We start from the raw sequence: 17,500 nt of genomic DNA, 5'->3' as shown, positions 1-17,500 counted from the left end.
GGTGCCTGCCCAGGGAGAGGAGAAAGGACCCAGGCACGCCAGGCAAACCAGCACGGGGTCACACCACCACACACACGAGGGCAGTCCCATGACACCTGGGACACCAGGCGGCCTCAGTCGCCCCAGAGCACTCCACGACCCGGCCCCACCAACCAGGGCCCCATGTGCAAAGGCTTCCCCCCCCCTGCCACGTGGGGGGGGTTCGTCCGCCTCATCTCACCCATCCGTCCATCTTTCCACCCTCATCTCATCCGTCCTTCACCTAGTCCACCCTCCAGGGCCTGACGCCTGGGGGAAACGCTCCTGAGCGAGGCGGCCCGAACCATGCTCGCTCACCACCTCCACACCACCAGCTGCGACCCCAGGCGAGTGCGGGAAGAACCGACGGGCGGCTCGCAGCGGGGGAGGCAGGGGCAGAGGCCGCCGGGGGACGGGGCGCATCCCCCTCCTCCACTTCCCCTTCCAAGGGGAGGGGCACCACGCGCCCACGCAGCACACAGCCCGGCGCTGGACGCCAAAACCCGGCCCGGCCCGGCGTGACCCTCCCCCAACTCGGAGGGGGGAGGCACAGGCCGCATTAGGCAAAAGAGCAGCGCTTGGCCCCCACCGCGGGGGCCAGCGCACCCCTCGCGCGAGGGCGGCTCTTGCCCACACGCTGTGGCAAGTAGCGCCGGCAGCTACTGCCCTGCAGACTTCAGGAGGGGCGGCGGCTGGGGGGTCCAGGTACCCCAAGGCCCCCCTCTCAGATCGCTAGAGAAGGCTTTCTCACCGAGGGCGCGTCGTGCCCCACACACCATCGCTCGCCCCTTCGGGGACCCACGGGAGTGGGAACACTCCCAAAAAGTGGGAAGTCAGAAGGGGGGGGGGTCTGCGGTATGGGTAAAGCACACAGCCCATGTGAGCGTCCACGGTCAGAGCCGGGAGGGCAAGAGTCTGTGCTGCCACCAGGCTTGCCTTTCAGACTTTTCCACGTGGGTGGAGGGATGCCACGTCCGGAAAGCCAGACGGGGACCCCCCCTTCACATCTCCCGGCCCACCGCGGTCGCTCTCACGACCACATGCAGCCTTCCCGGTCAAGGGAGAAGCATGGGGCGTGCCACTCAAGGGCCAAGGGCTGCCCTCACTGGCACACAGTGAGGGAGACCCATGACAAGGGGTCCACCTGAGCCCCTCCCGGGGAGGGGACACAAGCTTCCCCTGCCTTACCGTCTCGACCCCCTCCCCTGAGCTTTAGGAAGCTGCTCGTGGGGCACGCCACCACCACAGTGGGGACCCGAGGGGACTCACCGCTGGGAGAGGAAAACGACACCACCGCTCGGCCTCGGGCATCTGACAGGCAACCCGGAGTACTCCAGGGGCACCACAGAGGACCAGGGGAGGCACGCTCACGCACCCGCAGGGATGCGAAGCATGGCAGCGAGGGAGGCCTCCCCCCACTTTGGGGAGGGACCGCTCGCAAGGCACACGCCAAGGAGGCAAAGCGAGAATGCCTGCTGCGTCCCAAAGGACCCAGGCCCCCCCCCCCGACTGACACCCGAAGGCAGCAGGGCGGGAGACCAGAGGTCAGGCTGGAGGCCGCACCCCTGCCTTCCCCCACACCACCCGCAGGTGGGGGAGGAGCAGCGAGGGGCCCGCGACAGAATGAGAGGCGCGGCCCAACTCACCATGAGCGGCCGTCCCTCACCTGGCGCGGCTTAAGCCCAAGCCCAGGAGAGCGCCACATCACCACATCGATCAGTCCTGGCAGAGCCAGGGAAGAGCCCAGAAGAGGGGAGGGAGGGAGGGAGGGAGGGAGGGCCAGCAAAGACAATCACCACGGGGGCCTGCTTCAGCTTCACCGGCCCCCCCTCCTCCTCCTCCTCCTCCTCCTCCCCTTCCTCTCTCAGGGGAGAGACAGCGGCTGACAACCCCGGGAGGGAGAATGCCTGACACGTGGCACGGAGCCAACAGGGTGGGGTTGTTCCAGCCGAGCCGCCGGGTGCCCGCAGCAGGGAGGCACACAGGGTAGAAGACCCCACAGGGCCACGCGCCCTGCCGCCCTCGGGTCAGCCAAAGACCGGAGGGGACACCGCAGCATGGGCCAGCTGGATGCACAAGCGAGAGCCGGCGCACAGGCCCAGGCGAGCGGCCCCCACGCGGGGTGCAAAGGGCAGGGTCAGGCCTTGGACAGCAGCCGAAAGCCCAAAGCCCCCCACGTGCATCCAGAGGCCCAAGGTCTCCAGCGACAGGCGCTGAAGAGGATCGTGTCAGCATCTACCTGGTGACAGAAAAGGCCTATTTCGGCCGCGAAAAATGTCCATGCCCAGCAGCGGGGCCCACCCACAGGACGTGGGGGTATCCCCGGAACCCCCATCCGGACACTTGTCCCCCAGCCCTGCCCTAGAGTCGCCAGACCCAGCGCTCTCAGGGCCATCTGGTCGACCCGGGGAGCGTGACCGCAAGGAAGGGACAGGGACAGGAAGGAGGTGGAGCCGGCCGGCCAGCCGGGGAAGCCCTTCCCGGCTTGCCCACGCGGGCAGGTATCGGTCTGTCCGGAGCTCCAGACGGGGACTTGGCTCCCCCAAAATCCAGGACACACCATCCAGCTCAGGCCGGTCCCCACCTCCCGACAGATCGACCGACCGACAGGGAAACACTCCGAGGGCGGGGGGGCGGGGGGGGGGGGAATGAGAGCGTGGGAAACGAAGTCTTGTCCAACGACCGGGACCCTACATGGGCACGCCTCAGGCCCAGGTGCACCCTTCCCGGCCACACCCGGGAGCAGGGGGCCGGCGGGGTACCATCCACCATCTCCGGATCCATCAGGACTTGGAAAAAAAATGTTTCCACGGAGGCGCCTCCGACGAACGGACCCCGCGAAGGAAGGCGCCGGGGCCCGAGCCACCCTTTCCGCTCCACCCCTCACGGCTTGTGCCGGTCTAGACCTCGTCAGTACGACTCCGCACGGGCCGGCGGTAGCCATCAGTCGGGGGGCAGGGGGGGAGGGACCCATGCCGGCATGACGACCGGGAAACAAGCGTGCCGGCCACCGAGCCTGTCGCGCCCTCCAACGCCCTCACAGCGCACAGCCCGGGCCGCTCCTCACTTCGGGGATGAGAGGCTGGAGGGACGGCGGGCGGGAGTCATTCACGCTCCAAAGGGCGACCCGGGACAAGGCCAGGCCACCCGAGCACAGGCAGTCCCGGGCGCCGCACACCCTCTCCCCTCGCTAGGGAGGCGGCCCGGCCCAGGCCTGGTCGGTCCCCGGGGCCGGAGCGGCAAGAGCGGATGCTGGTCGACCCGGCCAGGCGGCCCCAGAACCTGCCTGGGGAGCGCGGTGACAGTCACTCCCTCACAGGCCTGCACGCCCAATCTCCGGTGAGAGAGGGACACTCCCAGGCCTCTGAGCCACCGGAGCTGTCGCCGCCAGTGTCGCCAGCCTCCCGGAACTCTGACTCAGGCCGGATGGCTGAGTCACATCCCTCGCGAAGGTCCCCAAAGCTGCAGAGGGAAGGGACGATATAAAAGCGGACACTAGATGGCACGCGACAACCGCCACCAACGTCACCAGGACAGATCCGGAAGGCCGGCCGGCCGGCGGCGACACAACGACACAGCGCCGGCCACCCAAATGCCCGAGCTCTTCCCGGGGCCGAGGCGCCAGGCGTCCTGCACGACCGCGAGGCTTCCACTACGGAGCTGCCTCCTGGCAAGGCACTGCGTGGCGTGATGGCAGCAGATGGAAAGAGGGGGGCGGCGGCGGCGGCGGCGGCGGCGGCGGGGAAGGAGCTGGGAAGAGGTTCTCGCTGTTGCCTAGAAGGAGCCGCGCTCGCTCCCCCAAGCATGTCCCTTCCTGGGCTTGGGAATTCCAGAGAGAAGCCGGCGCGGTGAGGGTGGCACTAGCGAGAGAGATCTCAGGTTCCCCTCCACCTTCTCTTCTCTCCCCCACCCCCACCCCACCTCCCTGCACGGAGCTGGAGGAGGGAGGGAGAGAGGGAGGGCGGGAGGGTAGGCGGGGACTGGCAAAAACGAAACCCGGCAAGCTCTCGGAGAACGACAACGCAGGAGTCGGTATACCTGCCACCCTTACCGACGGAGACGGTCTGTCAAAAGCAGACAAGCAAAGCCCAGAAGCTTAGGAAGGGAGAGAAGGATACAGTCGATCCTAGGAAAGTGGAAATGAAAATCTCTCTCTGCATAGACTGAGACAAAGTCCAAAGAGAACAAATGGCTGCCTGGGGCAAATGCTCTGGTGGTCAGGTCATAGAAACATGGATTTCAGCATGACTGACCAACCACAACGGAGGGAAAGTACAACGCAACACTATGAGTGTGTGTGTATGTGTGGGGGGGTGAACTGAAATCTCATCCAAAACAAAACAAAACAAAACAAAAAAAGGAAAACAACCCCCCCCCCAAAAAAAACCCAAAAAACAACAACAGATGAAGAAGAAGAAGGAAGCCCACGACCAACAGGGTCAAGGCTCCTGCTTTCTCACCGCGGTGGCTCTGGTTGCCCCTGTGTGGTGCAGGTTCCATCTCTGGCTCAGGAAAAACTTCCACTTGCTGCCCGTGTGTGTGGCCAAAAAGTAAAACATAAAGCTGAAACAGGAGGGAGAGGGGGTGGAGAAAACCCGAAACAAACAATAAACTTTGCAAGTCTCAGGATTGCCATCCTGGGGTAGTGGAAACAAATCCGACCAGGAACCATGAGGTTGCAGGTTTGATCCCTGGCTCACTTGTTGGGTTAAGGATCTGGCATTGCCGTGAGCTGTGGTGTCTGTCACAGACGCGGCTCGGATCCCGCGTGGCTGTGCCTGTGGTGTAGGCCGGCAGGTAAGGCTCCGAACTGACCCCTAGCCTGGGAACCTCCATGTGCTGCGGGTGTGGCTCCCCCCCAAAAAAAAACCAGAAAGAGAGAGAGAGAGAGAGAGAGAGAGAAGGAAAGAAAGAAAGAAAGAAAGAAAAGAGAAAGAAAGAGAGAGAGAGAGAGAGAGAGAGAGAAAGAAAGAGAAAGAAAGAAAGGAAGGAAAGAGAAAGATAGAGAGAGAGAGAGAGAGAGAGAAAGAAAGAAAGAAAGAAAGAAAGAAAGAAAGAAAGAAAGAAAGAAAGAAAGAAAAAGAAAGGAGAAAGAAAGGAAGGAAAGAGAAAGAAAGAAAGAAAAGAAAAAGAAAGAGAGAGAGAGAAAAGAAAGAAAGGAAGAAAGGAAGGAAGGAAAGAAAAAGAAGGAAAAAGAAATCCATCTCGGAGTTCCCGCTGTGCCTAGGTCACAGCTGAGCCTCAAGTTCGATCCCTGGCACAGGAAAGGCAGTGCAGCAGGAAAAAAAAAAAAAAAAAAAGAACAACTCCATCTTGCTGGTTGGGCAGGGGAGATGCAATTGCCGGATGACATTCCACAACTCTGCCAAACTGGCAAAACCACGACGCACTTAGTACAGGAGTCATTGAAGACATGGATGTGAAAGCATCTTCTTGCTATCGATTCATTTCCCACAATCCCAGGAAGAGCCATTGGAACAGGGCTCCCATTCTTGGCACGATATCTTTTCTATGTGTGGGTGGACGCATCTTTTCTCATGGTTGTTTTCCTTTTGACCAAATTTAACTTCAGCCTCCACCATGTCATCTTTTGGGCTCTCAAGCCTGCCATGAGAATATGGTCACCAAAGTCCTCGCCCAGAGGCACCTTTGCCCACCACCAGTGCCGCCGTCTCCCCCCACCTCCTCCTCCTCCTCCTCCTCCTCCTCCTCCTCCTCCTCCTCCTCCTCCTCCTCCTCCTCCTCCTCCTCCTCCTCCTCCAACCCCCGCCAAGCACCCCCCCCCCCCACCCCGCTTTGTATTGTTCAGCTGTCTTGCACTGGTCTCTCACACGGTGGCGGTGTGGTCCTATGCATGATTCCCAACCACATTCAAGTGGACTTCCGGGATCATCATTTTCTGTTTCCTAACTGCACTTTCGTCGTTCTTAGGAGGTTTGCTTCCCTTCCCCCCCCACCCCCCCCCCACCCCGCGCGCGCGCACGCTTGGTGTTGAATCGGAGCTGCATCTGCTAGCCTGAGCCACAGCCACAGCAACGGCGGGATCCGAGCCACATCTGAGACCTTATGCCACAGCTCGCGGAAAAATGCCAGATCCTTAAACCCCTGAGCGAGGTCAGGGATCAAACCTGCCACCTCGTGATTCCTAGTCCGATTCGTTTCCGCCGCGCCATGACAGGAATTCCTTCCTGTGTTCTTTTGGGTCATGGTTGTTTCCAGCTCCACAGAATTCCTCCCCGTGCTCATGTGACATCTGGGATGTGGCGGGTTGGGGGGGGGGGGGCAAGGTTTCGTTCCCCTACAGTCATGCCTTGAAAAAAGTCGTGTACAACGTTTCACATTCCAGATCCAGAAGCTGAATCCGCAGCCGGTTCCATCTCATGAAACCGATCTCCCAGCCCAGGAAAACCAAAGGTCGTGGTTGGAGCCCGTGATAAACCCCAGGTCTGAGTCCCGAGCACTGCTGCTCAGGGAAGATTTCGAGGTGTCAGGGTCCAAGGATCCTCCTGGGCACTTGGAAATGTCTCCGATGTGTGCAGGCAGGCATGAGGATGAGAAGGGGCTAAAGAGGGGCAGAGGGTGGTGATCTCTTGTCGGTGGATGTCAAGGGTTGGCGCTTCCTTTTGTGGATCTCCCGGAAAAGTCAAATGTGGGAGAAAAACTGGACCCGTGAGTTCGAGGAGAGGGATGGCCAGAGAAAACCAGAAGAATTCCATCTGCCGACCATTGGGTAGGTAGGAGGGCAAAAACCGAAACCTCGAGCATGACATGAACAGAACCACATGCTTCTAGCCACCCATAAACCCCGTAAGATAAGATCGTTTCTGCTGAGATACCCTCTCCCTCCCCCCACCCACCCAGGGCGAAGGATCCCTGGGTGGTGGCAGAGGGGCGGCAGCAGTCAGTGGCAGTGGCGGCGGGCATGGAACTTCCACAGGCCCTGGGGACACACCCCCCGCCCCCAGAAACCCCTAGAAGCTTGGAATTCTGATGTCTGTGGTGTGATGACCATAAACACTGGCTTTTGTGCCATGTCTGCTAGAAGATATGGTTTCCATGACAAATAAAGTGATTTTTAGCAAGTTTTTCTCCACTTGAGATGTATTGAAAATACGTCTTCATTCAGGGGGAGGTAGGTGTAGGTGACAGACGTGGCCGCTCAGCTCAGATCGGGTGATCTGGCAGGGCATAGCTCTGGCTGAGGTGCAGGCCAGCAGCTACAGCTCCGATTCTTCGACCCCTAGCCCAGGGAACTTCCATATCCCAAGGGTGCACTCCTAAAAAACAAAAAACAAAATGAACAACACACAAAGAGGGAGCATCTCATCGATGGCAGACCAAATTCCAATGTATATGTATACGTGTACATAGGTATGTACGTATGGATGTGTGTGTGTATGTGTATATTATCGAGAGAGAGAGAGAGAGAGAGAGAGAGAGAGAGAGAGAGAGAGAGGATTTTTTAGAGCCATAACTGTGGCATACGGAAGTTCCCAAACCAGGGTTCGAACCGGCATACATGGATACTAGTCGGGTTTGTTACCACTGAGCCACAACAGGAACTCCCCACATTCCAATATTTAATGAGAAAATACATTTTTGATGCTTTAGGCAACCCTGCAAACACCCTTATTTAAGTGACTGGACTTAACAAAAAGGAATCCCTAGCACCTAGTAACAGAACAAAGATAAAGAAACACAAGGCAGGAATTCCCGTTGTGGCTCGGTGGAAACGAACCCGACTAGCATTGACCCCTAACCTGGGAACCTACAAAATGGCACATGTGAAGCCCTAAAAGAAGACTACACACACACACACACACACACACACACACACACACACGGCACAGACAGATGCGAAAGGAAAAGAAAAGGAAGGAAAAAAGAAAAGGGAAGAAAGAGAGAAATGAACAGGCAGAGCAAGCCATTGTGAATGATCTCTAGGGACAGATATTTTTCTCCAAGCATAATTTTATTTTTCCCCAAGTGATACCAGACCTTCTCTCTCTCTCTCTCTCTCTCTCTCTCTCTCTCTCTCACACACACACACACACACACACTCTCCCTCCCTCTCTCTCTCTCTTTGAAAAAATTTATGTATTTAGTGGAGTTCCCATTGTGACTCAGCAGGTAGGAATCTGACTAGCATCCATGAGAGTGCTGGTTTGATCCCTGGCCTCGCTCAGTGGGTGAAAGATCTGGCATTGCCCTGAACTGTGGTGTAGGTTGCAGACACAGATCGGACCTGGTGTTGCTGTGTCTGTGGTGTAGGCCAGTGGCTCAAGCTCTGATTCCCTAGCCTGGGAACCTCCGTGTGCCGTGAGTGCCACCCGAAGAAAGCAAGGGTAAAAAAAAAAAAAAAAAAAGAAACATAAAAACCTGGATTGGGGAGATCCCATTGTGGCTCATTGGTAACAAAGCTGAGGAGCACCCACGAGGATGCAGATTCGATCCTGGGGTGGGGGGGTGGGGTGCTGGTGCTGGTGGTGCTGAGGTGTGTGCGTGTGGGGTGATAAATAGGTTACCTCTGGCTTCTGGGGGGTGAGAGTCAGCATGGTTTTCCTGCACCTGCTGCTCCTGGGCAATTATTTAGTTTTGGTTTCTTGTTCCTTTGTTTTTGTGGTCCTGCATTGTGGTGAGTACTGGTGTAAGTGGCAGGTTCCTATTTGATCCGACATTTCTTTGGCTCTGGTGTCGGTTGACAGCCATGGTCATGACTGGTGGTGGCTGTTAAGTCTCCAGGAGTTCCACGCAACATTCTGATTGTCTTTCTTCCTTGGGCTTTGGCTGCAGCCTCCCCCTACCCCCTACCCCCCCCCCCCCCCCGCATCATATGGAGGTTCCCGGGCTAGGGGCCGAATCAGACCTACAACTGCTGGGGCGTATGCCACAGTCACAAGCACCATCATATCCAAGCTGCGTCTGCAACCTACACCGCAGCGCAAGGTGATGCCACCAGATCCTAAACCCACTGTGGAAGGCCTGGGATCGAACCTGCAACCTCATGGTTCCTGGTTGGATTCCTTTCCACTATTCCACGACGGGAACTCCTGGGCTTTGGCTTTTGACAGGTGGAGGGACACAGCTTTCTGAAACGGTGGGGCCAGGGCAAGGCATAGAAACATAAGATGGATGTGAGCCTGCGCCTATTCTTTTCTCGTGTGCTGGGAAGATAAGGTGGCTCTTGCCAGCTGGGATTTCATTTCCCCACAAACGATCAGGCTCTTAAGGTATCAGGCAGGGAAGAGGGAGAGTCAGAGTTCCCATTGTGGCTCAGTGGTTAATGAATCTGACTAGGAACCATGAGGTTGCAGGTTCCATCCCTGGCCTTGCTCAGTGGGTTAAGGATCCAGCATTGCCGTGAGCTGTGGTGCAGGTTGCAGATGTGGCTCAGATCCCGCGTTGCTGTGGCTCTGGTGTAGGCCAGCGGCTACAGCTCCGATTGGACCCCTGGCAGGGGAACTTCCATATGCCGCAGGAGCGGCCCTAGAAAAGGCAAAAAGCCGAAGGTGGGGGGGGGGGGGGGACAGAAGAAGAGTGAGAATCACGGTCGGAAGAACATGGGGAAATCGGTGCTAGGTGCCTGGGTGTGTGAGTTCACACGGAATGCTAACCCAGACCCCTGGCCAGCCACATTTGGGGTATCTATCAACTTGACTCTCCACTCTCCAGCTCACCTGGGTGGTGCTGCCCTGCCCTGCCCTGCTCATGTAAGACCTGGCTCCTCCAGGGATGGCTTTGCACCAGAGGGAGACGGGGCAAAGTCACTGAGCTTAAGGTAATTTCTCCAAGAGAGACTCTGGGAGAAGGAGACCAGCTGGGTTTCTGTGTGTTCATTTTTCTTCCTGTCTGCTTGTTTGGTGCAGGCCAGTCCATGTGCCGAGACATTCAGAAACTCTGTACTAGCTGAGACTCAGACCTTGTTCCGAAATAAGCAAAGGGACTTTGAGCTGGGATCACTCCCTGACAAGTAGCTAGCAAAGAAGTTTCCCGTAGCTCTCAGGCCCCATCCCCGCCCTCAGGCGGGTGGGCGTGGGGAGGGGGTGGGGGGGGAGGGGAGGGGCTCGTTCAGGCAGGCAGGCAGGCAGGCAGGCAGGCAGGCAGGCAGGCGCTGGTTCATTAGTCCCGCACCCCCCCACTCCCGGCCCCAGCTGCCCGCCCCACCCCCCACCCCCGGCCGCCATCCCTGCTGCGCCGCCTCTCGCTTCCCAAATCGCCTGGACTCACGCCCGGGAAGGGGGGGAGGGGAGATCAGGAAGATCCAGGCCTCAGGGCCTGGGTTCAATCACTTCATTCAAATGCAGAAACTCTCCAGTCAAGTCAGAGGTGGTGACTTTTCCTGGAGCTTCTCTTTAGGGAAAGTGTTTTTTTTCCCCTCTTTCCCCAATTTCCCTACCCTCAGGCTGCCCCTCGCAGACTGCATGGAGGGGGGTGGGGGAGGATGTGTGCACGAAACTCGCCTCGTGTCAGGCCAAAGGAGCCCCCGCCATTTCCCAACCCGGGAAACCCCGCAAAACTTCTGGAGCATGTTGGCCTTGGTGTGGGAATGGACATCTTCACTTGCCATCTTCCTTTGCACGAGGAGGAGATTTTCATCTCCTGCTGTCTGGGGGCCAGAAAGGAGGGCCAGAGTGTCCCTTTGGTGTGGGCCGGTCCTTAAGTCATTTTACCTCACAGGAATCACCCACACAGGGCATGGAGACACGTTTGGGGTCCGCCTCCTCCGAAACGTCCCGGGAAACCTCACGTGTGAAAAACTGAGCTGGGGAGGTCCCATCGTGGTGCAGAAGTGGAAATAAATGCAACTAGGAACCATGAGGTGGCAGGTTCCATGCTCAGCCTCGCTCACTGGGTTACGAATCCCACGTTGCCATGAGCTGTGGGTAGAGGAGAGTGAGAAGGAGAGGGAGGGAGGGGGAAGGGAGAGATCCTCCATTTATGGAACTGGTTTCCTTGTTTTGAGATGACGTCGCTTTGGTGAAACAGTTGTCAGATGGCCTCTCAAAAGGCGGTGATGTGGATGGGCTCCCCGAACCAGGCCCACAGAAACCAAAGGAACGAAGGGGTTAATCCTTGGAGCCAGAGTTCCCTCCTCTGAAACTGAAACCAAGCTCAAGCCCGGGAGTGCTGGTGTGTTGGAGCCAGAGACATTGTTACAGCTAAAAGCTACTTTGAAATAGTCTCCATTAGGTTATGGCTTGCCTTGGCCCACGAACTTATGACTAATGACTACTGTCGAGTCAGAGTTGTAGTGAACCTGGTGTTTTCTCTACCCTTGAAACACTCCCTAAGGATTGCGCCCCCCCCCCCACCCCGTGGATGAGCAATCTTCACTCCGGAGAGAAGGTCAAAATGCCATAACCCCAAAGACACTAGAAACATTCCATGGACCACCTGACTCCAGCCTTGATGACTTTGAAATGGTCTATCCTAATCTCCTATCCAGGGAGAATGCAAGCACCCTGATGCTTCTAGACAGCTCCGCCACCCCCATGCCCACCATTAAGCTAAACCTATAGAACCCCTTGCTATCCCCTCTCAAGGGAGGACACAGTTTTGAGGTCCTTAGCCTGCTGTGGCCTCCTTAGCCTGGCAAAGCAATAAAGCTGTTCTTTATGCTTCACCCAAAACTCTGTCTCTGAGACTTAATTGGAGCTGGAGTACCAAGGCCGGTTTGGGCTGCCAAACTTTCCTGGAACTTTCAAACTGTTACATATGAAGAACGGAGCCGGTGACTCTGTGTGTGTGTGCGTGTACGTGTGAGAGAGACACAGAGAGACAGACAGAGACAGTGAGTGAGACAGAGAGAGACAGAGGGAAGAGAGAGGGAGAGGGGAAAGTCCCTTCAGTCTTTTGTTTTCTCGGTTTGTTTGTTTGTTTGTTTGTTTTGTCTTTTTGCCATTTCTTGGGCCGCTCCCATGGCATATGGAGGTTCCCAGGCTAGGGGTCGAATCGGAGCCATAGCTGCCAGCCTACGCCAGAGCCACAGCAACGTGGGATCTGAGCCGTGTCTGCGACCGACACCACAGCTCACGGCAACGCTGGATCCTTAACCCACTGAGTGAGGGCAGGGATCGAACCCACAACCTCACGGTTCCTAGTCGGATTCGCTCACCACGGAGCCATGACGGGAACGCCCCTTCAGTCTTTTGAAAGGCCCCTCTGAGAATGCCGTCAGGTGTTGGGGCCAACTTTCCGAGGGGCTCTTAGAGAAATGAACACAGGGTGATGGTTTCACTCTCAGAGACCATTTCTCTGATGTGTTCATCGAGGGACTCCACGGGCTTCCGTTTTCAGGGCCTCGGGACAAGCGATACGTGTTCTCATCCGCAAGGATGCCAGGTCCAAAGGGTGGGAGAAAATGGGAAACGCTGATGAAGAGAGTTGTAGCCAGAGATGGAAGGCAACTGGAAAAACTTCAGGATCCAGTCCAGTTTTCCAGCCACTGAGTTTCTGATTTCTGGAAGGATTTGGGTAGGGAGGAAAAGGTCAAGGATTCTCCATCCCTCTGACAGAGGTATAAGTTACAAAGTAGATGTACAACTTTTGAGAAAAAAACGAACAAACAAAGAAACAACCAAACAAACAATTTTTGTCCCTTTGTCTTTATCAGGAAAAGTGAAAGATGGAGAGAGGGAGGGAGGGAGGGAGGGAGGGAGGGTGGGTTGGATGGATGGATGGATGGATGGATTTGGGGGGCGGGGAGAAGATTCTTAGATCCTAATGACCCAATGCTTTCTCTAGTCCTGGGCCTTTAGGTGATATATCTATATCTATATATCTATATCTATCTGTATACACACACACACACACACACACACACACACACACACACACACACGTAGTTATTTTCTGTTTCTAGGGCTGCACCCATGGCACATGGAGGTTCCCAGGCTAGGGGTCCAATCGGAGCCGTAGCCACCGGCCTACACCAGAGCCAGCACAACGCGGGATCCGAGCCCTGTCTGCGACCTACACCAGAGCTCACGGCAACACCCGATCCTGAACCCAACGAGCGAGGCCAGGGATCGAACCCGCACCCTCAGGCCTCCTAGTCGGATTCGTCCAGCCATGACGGGAACTCCTACATATGTATATAGTATGCATATAGTATATCTTTTTTTAATGCCCACGCCCCAGCCCTATGGAAGTTCCCAGACTCACGGTCGAATCAGAGCTGTAGCTGCGGGCCTACCCCACAGCCACAGCAACGCGGGATCCTTAACCCACCAAGCGAGGCCAGGGGAGGGATCGAACCCACATCCTCACGGATCCTAGTCGGGTTCATTACCGCTGAGCCCTGATGGGAACTGCAGGGGACATCTTTTTTTTTTTTTTTTTTTTTTTTTTTAAGATGTAAGTTTGTTGTGGTTGTTGTGGTTGTTGGTTGTTGTTGTTGCTTTAGCTCGGCATACAGTGGGCTTGCTTACAATGTTGTGTTCGTTTCAGGTGTACAGTCAAGGGGATTCAGTGATCCATCTACATCCATCTATCCCTCCGTTCTTTTTCAGCGTCTTTTCCCCTCTAGGTGATTCCAGAATATTGGGCCATTCCTTCCTTGTGGGTGGGAACACCAGCGTGAAAAAAAACCATCACGGGGGAGTTCCTGTCGTGGCACCATGGAAGCGCATCCGACGAGGAACCTTTGCAGGGAAGGGTGTGGGTTCGATCCCTGGCCTCGCTCAGGGGGGCGGTAAGGATCCGGCAGGCAGTGCCGTGAGCTGTGGTGTCGGTCGCAGACGCGGCTCGGATCCCACATGGCTGTGCCTGTGGCGTAGGCCAGCAGCCGTAGCTCCGATTCAACCCCTCGCTTGGGAACTTCCATATGCCACGAGGGCAGCCCTAAAAAGCAGAGGGGGGAAAAGAAATCATGAGGGCGGGGGAGAGGGATCCATGAGGAGGATGGGATGAACATATACACACACAAAAGAGTCTCTATCCAATAGACGACGAACAGGGACCCCTACGCCACCTTCTGGAATCCAAACGCCAAAACCACAAAGCAGAGTTCCCGCCATGGCGCAGTGGAAATGAGTCCGACCAGGAACCATGAGGTTGCAGGTTCGATGCCTGTCCACCTCGCTCAGTGGGTAAAGGATCCGGTGTTGCCGTGAGCTGTGGTGTTGGTCCCAGACGCGGCTCGGACCTGGCATTCCTGTTTCTGTGGTGTAGGAGGTCAGCAGCTAAAGCCTCCGATTCGATCCGTCATCTGGGAACCTCCATATGCCGTGGGTGTGGCCCTCAACACACACACACACACACACACACACGCACGCACGCACGCACGCACACACGCACACGCACACGCACACGCACACACACACACACTCTGGAACCCCCTAAATGGGAGAAAACCGGACACAGTAGTTTTTTAGGGGTCCAGTCTCTGTGACAGGTGAGGATATCAGGCTTGCATCGAGGGAGGGAAGGCTTCACCCCACGCAGAAAACACACCCACCTACCCACCGACCGACCTTCCTTCCTTCTTTCCTTCCTTCCTTCCTTCCTTCCTTCATGAGAGAACAGTTGGATGACCCATCCTAAGTGTCGGTTGAATGAAGTCTAGTTACCAGGGTTCAGAGTGGGGGAGGGAGAGGGGTAGGAAGTCTGAAGCCTCTGGCGACTCTCCGAAATGTTCTCCCCCCAGGGTGACAGAGCCAGCAGGTCAGGCACTGCCTTCTCTAGAAACCTTCCTGCCCATGTCCAAGGGGGTGTGGGGGGTTGGGGGTGTGGGGCAGGGAGTGGGCCAGGGAGCCTGGAGAAACCCAGACCACCAAGCGGCCATTCTCCCATCGCCCCGACTGTTTGTTGAATGAACATAATGGACGTGATCCAAGTCTGCCACGCCGCCGCCGCCGCCGCCGCCGCCGCCACCACCACTTTCTCCATCATCTCCCCCACCCCCTTGCCTGCAGCCATCTTTGAAAAGGCTGCTGTTGTGGCTGCCTTTGCATGAAAGTGAGTGAGGACCCCTCCCTAATACGGAGTGTTTCAGTCCCTGGTGTCTCTGACAGCTCGCTCATGTATTGGTTGTGAACCATCTTGCCTTGAGGATTTGGAGGATTCGTGAACATTGCAGGAGCCATGGGAGCAGTGAAGTCCTTATCGCCAACCCGACACCCCCCCCCCCCAAATTTCGTGGCAGGGAGCACACTTTTCTTTCACCCAAGAGATTTATTTCCTGCTTTCTGAAGAGAGAAGGAAAGGAGGGTCAGAATGGTCCTCTGGTGTCTGGTGTCCTGTCCCTTTCATTGCACACACTCCTAGTGCCACTGCGGGAGGCACGTTCGGGGCGCGGGGTGGGGTGGGGGTGGGGGACCTGCTGCACGCACCCGCCCCTCACTTTCAAATGCGAAACTCAAGGAGGATGTGAATGTCCTCCATGCCACCGATCAGGTGAACGGGATGGCTTTCTAGGGAAATCCTGGTGTTTCCTTTCACTGCCATGACGAACACCCAGAAACAACCCTGTAAGTTCATACAACTTTGTCAGTCAACTGTATTCCAATAAAATGAAAAAGCAAGACACAGACACACCCACACGCACACACACACACACGCGCGCGCACACACGCACCCCAACCCAGAACCAAACACCCTCTCCTGAAATGGGGGGGCGGGCCCACCGGAGAATGAGCAAGAGAATTCCAGAGTCGGTAGGAAAGTGTCATCTGCAGCGGTGTGAAAAACCCCAAGCTCTTTTCTTCCTGTCAAGGTGAATAAACTTTGTTAATGGGAGTGGGTGCCCTCAGTGTGCCCTCCGAGAGGAAAGGCAGGGAGCATTTTCTCCCTGAAGAGCTTAGTGCTGTCATAGCACTGACGGACAGGATGAACGATCGGTGAGAGGTGGCAGCAGCAGTGGTGGCCGCCTGCACTGCCTGGGCGGATTGGAAACATAGACGAGCCACCAAGACTGCGTGTGACACCCCCGTGGGCCACCCCCCCCCCCCCCCGTCTGTACAGTGACAAGAGTCCTTTGGGGGAAAAGGGAGGGTGGGTGCTCTTCCAGTGTGTCTGTCTGCATTCACCAGGTGTGGGAGAGAAGACAGATGTTTGTTTCCACTATCGTTCGGAGGACTTGCCCAAGAGTACCACGTCCCCCCAAAGATAGCACCGGAAGAGAGATGCACGAGGTTTCTGAATGCATGCCGTGGGTGCTCCAGGCTGCCTCCAGGCCGCCCCCTCGCCCTCGCCCTCCCCCTCCCCCTTGCCAGAGGCAGACGTTCCTTGAAACAGCTGGCTTTGAACTTGGGCTTCTAGAGGAAGGTTTTTCTCCTGCTTTCAAGACGGGAAGAAGAGGGTGTCCGTCTCACATCCGTCCTTTCCAGAGGGCCCTGGATTCCAGATCCTCCACATGCCAGCGCCAAAGCCGAAGCGGTCGGTCTGGGGGTGCCCCATTCGGGTTCCCTCCCCACACACCTGCACGCGCGCGCGCACACACACACACACACACACACGCACGCACCGGGAACAGTGTGATCTCCCACGCCCCCGAAAAGCTTCAGAATGGCCTCAGTCCGAGGCAGTAGACCTATGTATGTCCTCACACCTGTTCAAATAATGTCTGCCCTCAGCCCCACCATCCCCTGCCTCTTTTAAGGACAAAGGCACTGTAGGTTTCCCTGGGGAAGGGAGACTCCATGGCATGTAAATCACAGTCTTAAGGAAAAGGATAATAGCATATGCCGGGGGGGGGGGGGGGGGGGGGAGAAAGAAGGGGGGGGAGGGGGGGGACCCGCGGTGGTGTGCTTGTGAGGGAGAGAGACAGAGACAGACAGGGAGGGACGGAGGATAGGCAGACAGTGAGAGGCAGAATCAGAGGGAGAAAGAGGAGGAGGGGAGAGAGACAGAGAAAGTGAAACAGAGCTAGGTATAGAGGACGCTGTGGCTGGGTCGGATTCTGCGTGTTCTCAGTGAAGTCGTCCTAAGGCCTCTGGAGGTCCAGATCACTGCTTGGGGCCGGAAGTCTGTCTGCCCTTCCCTACCCATCTGAAGAGCTGTGGTTTGGGCTTTCCAGCCGGGAACCCCTCTTTCTGCCTCTTTGTCCAACACACAAGGTTCGTGGGACCCAGAAATCCCATTCTGAGAGCACCCTAGGAACAGTCCTTTCCATACGGCGCAGGAGGCCCCTGTGCCAAGAGATCCAAAGTCTGGAGCCTCTGTTCTCCCCCCCCCCCCCCCTTCCCTCCACGGACAAAATCTTGCCTTGTATTCCTTTTTTTCTCAGGGACTCTGAAGGACATGTATCATTGTACAACCATGGGGAAGATGCTTCCATTCCCTCTGGAATGATGGATGTGGTCGCATGTCTCAAGGAGGCTCCAATTCTTTGAGCAGGACTCCCGATGGTGCCATCCCATCGTCCCTCCCCTCCCCTCCCCTCCGGCTCGCTCGGTCACGGTTCCCCTCCTTTTTCCTCCCCTCCAGGTTATCTTCAGGTCTGCCGCCCACTTGTAACTCCTCCCCCACTTGGAAGTGGCCT

This window comes from Sus scrofa, chromosome 8 (assembly GCF_054392235.1).
Source record: "Sus scrofa isolate SSC_HxYL_T2T_F1_AM1 chromosome 8, Sscrofa_HxYL_maternal_Yorkshire_Landrace_v2.0, whole genome shotgun sequence".
Taxonomy (NCBI): domain Eukaryota; kingdom Metazoa; phylum Chordata; class Mammalia; order Artiodactyla; family Suidae; genus Sus; species Sus scrofa.
This window is presented reverse-complemented; position numbering follows the sequence as displayed.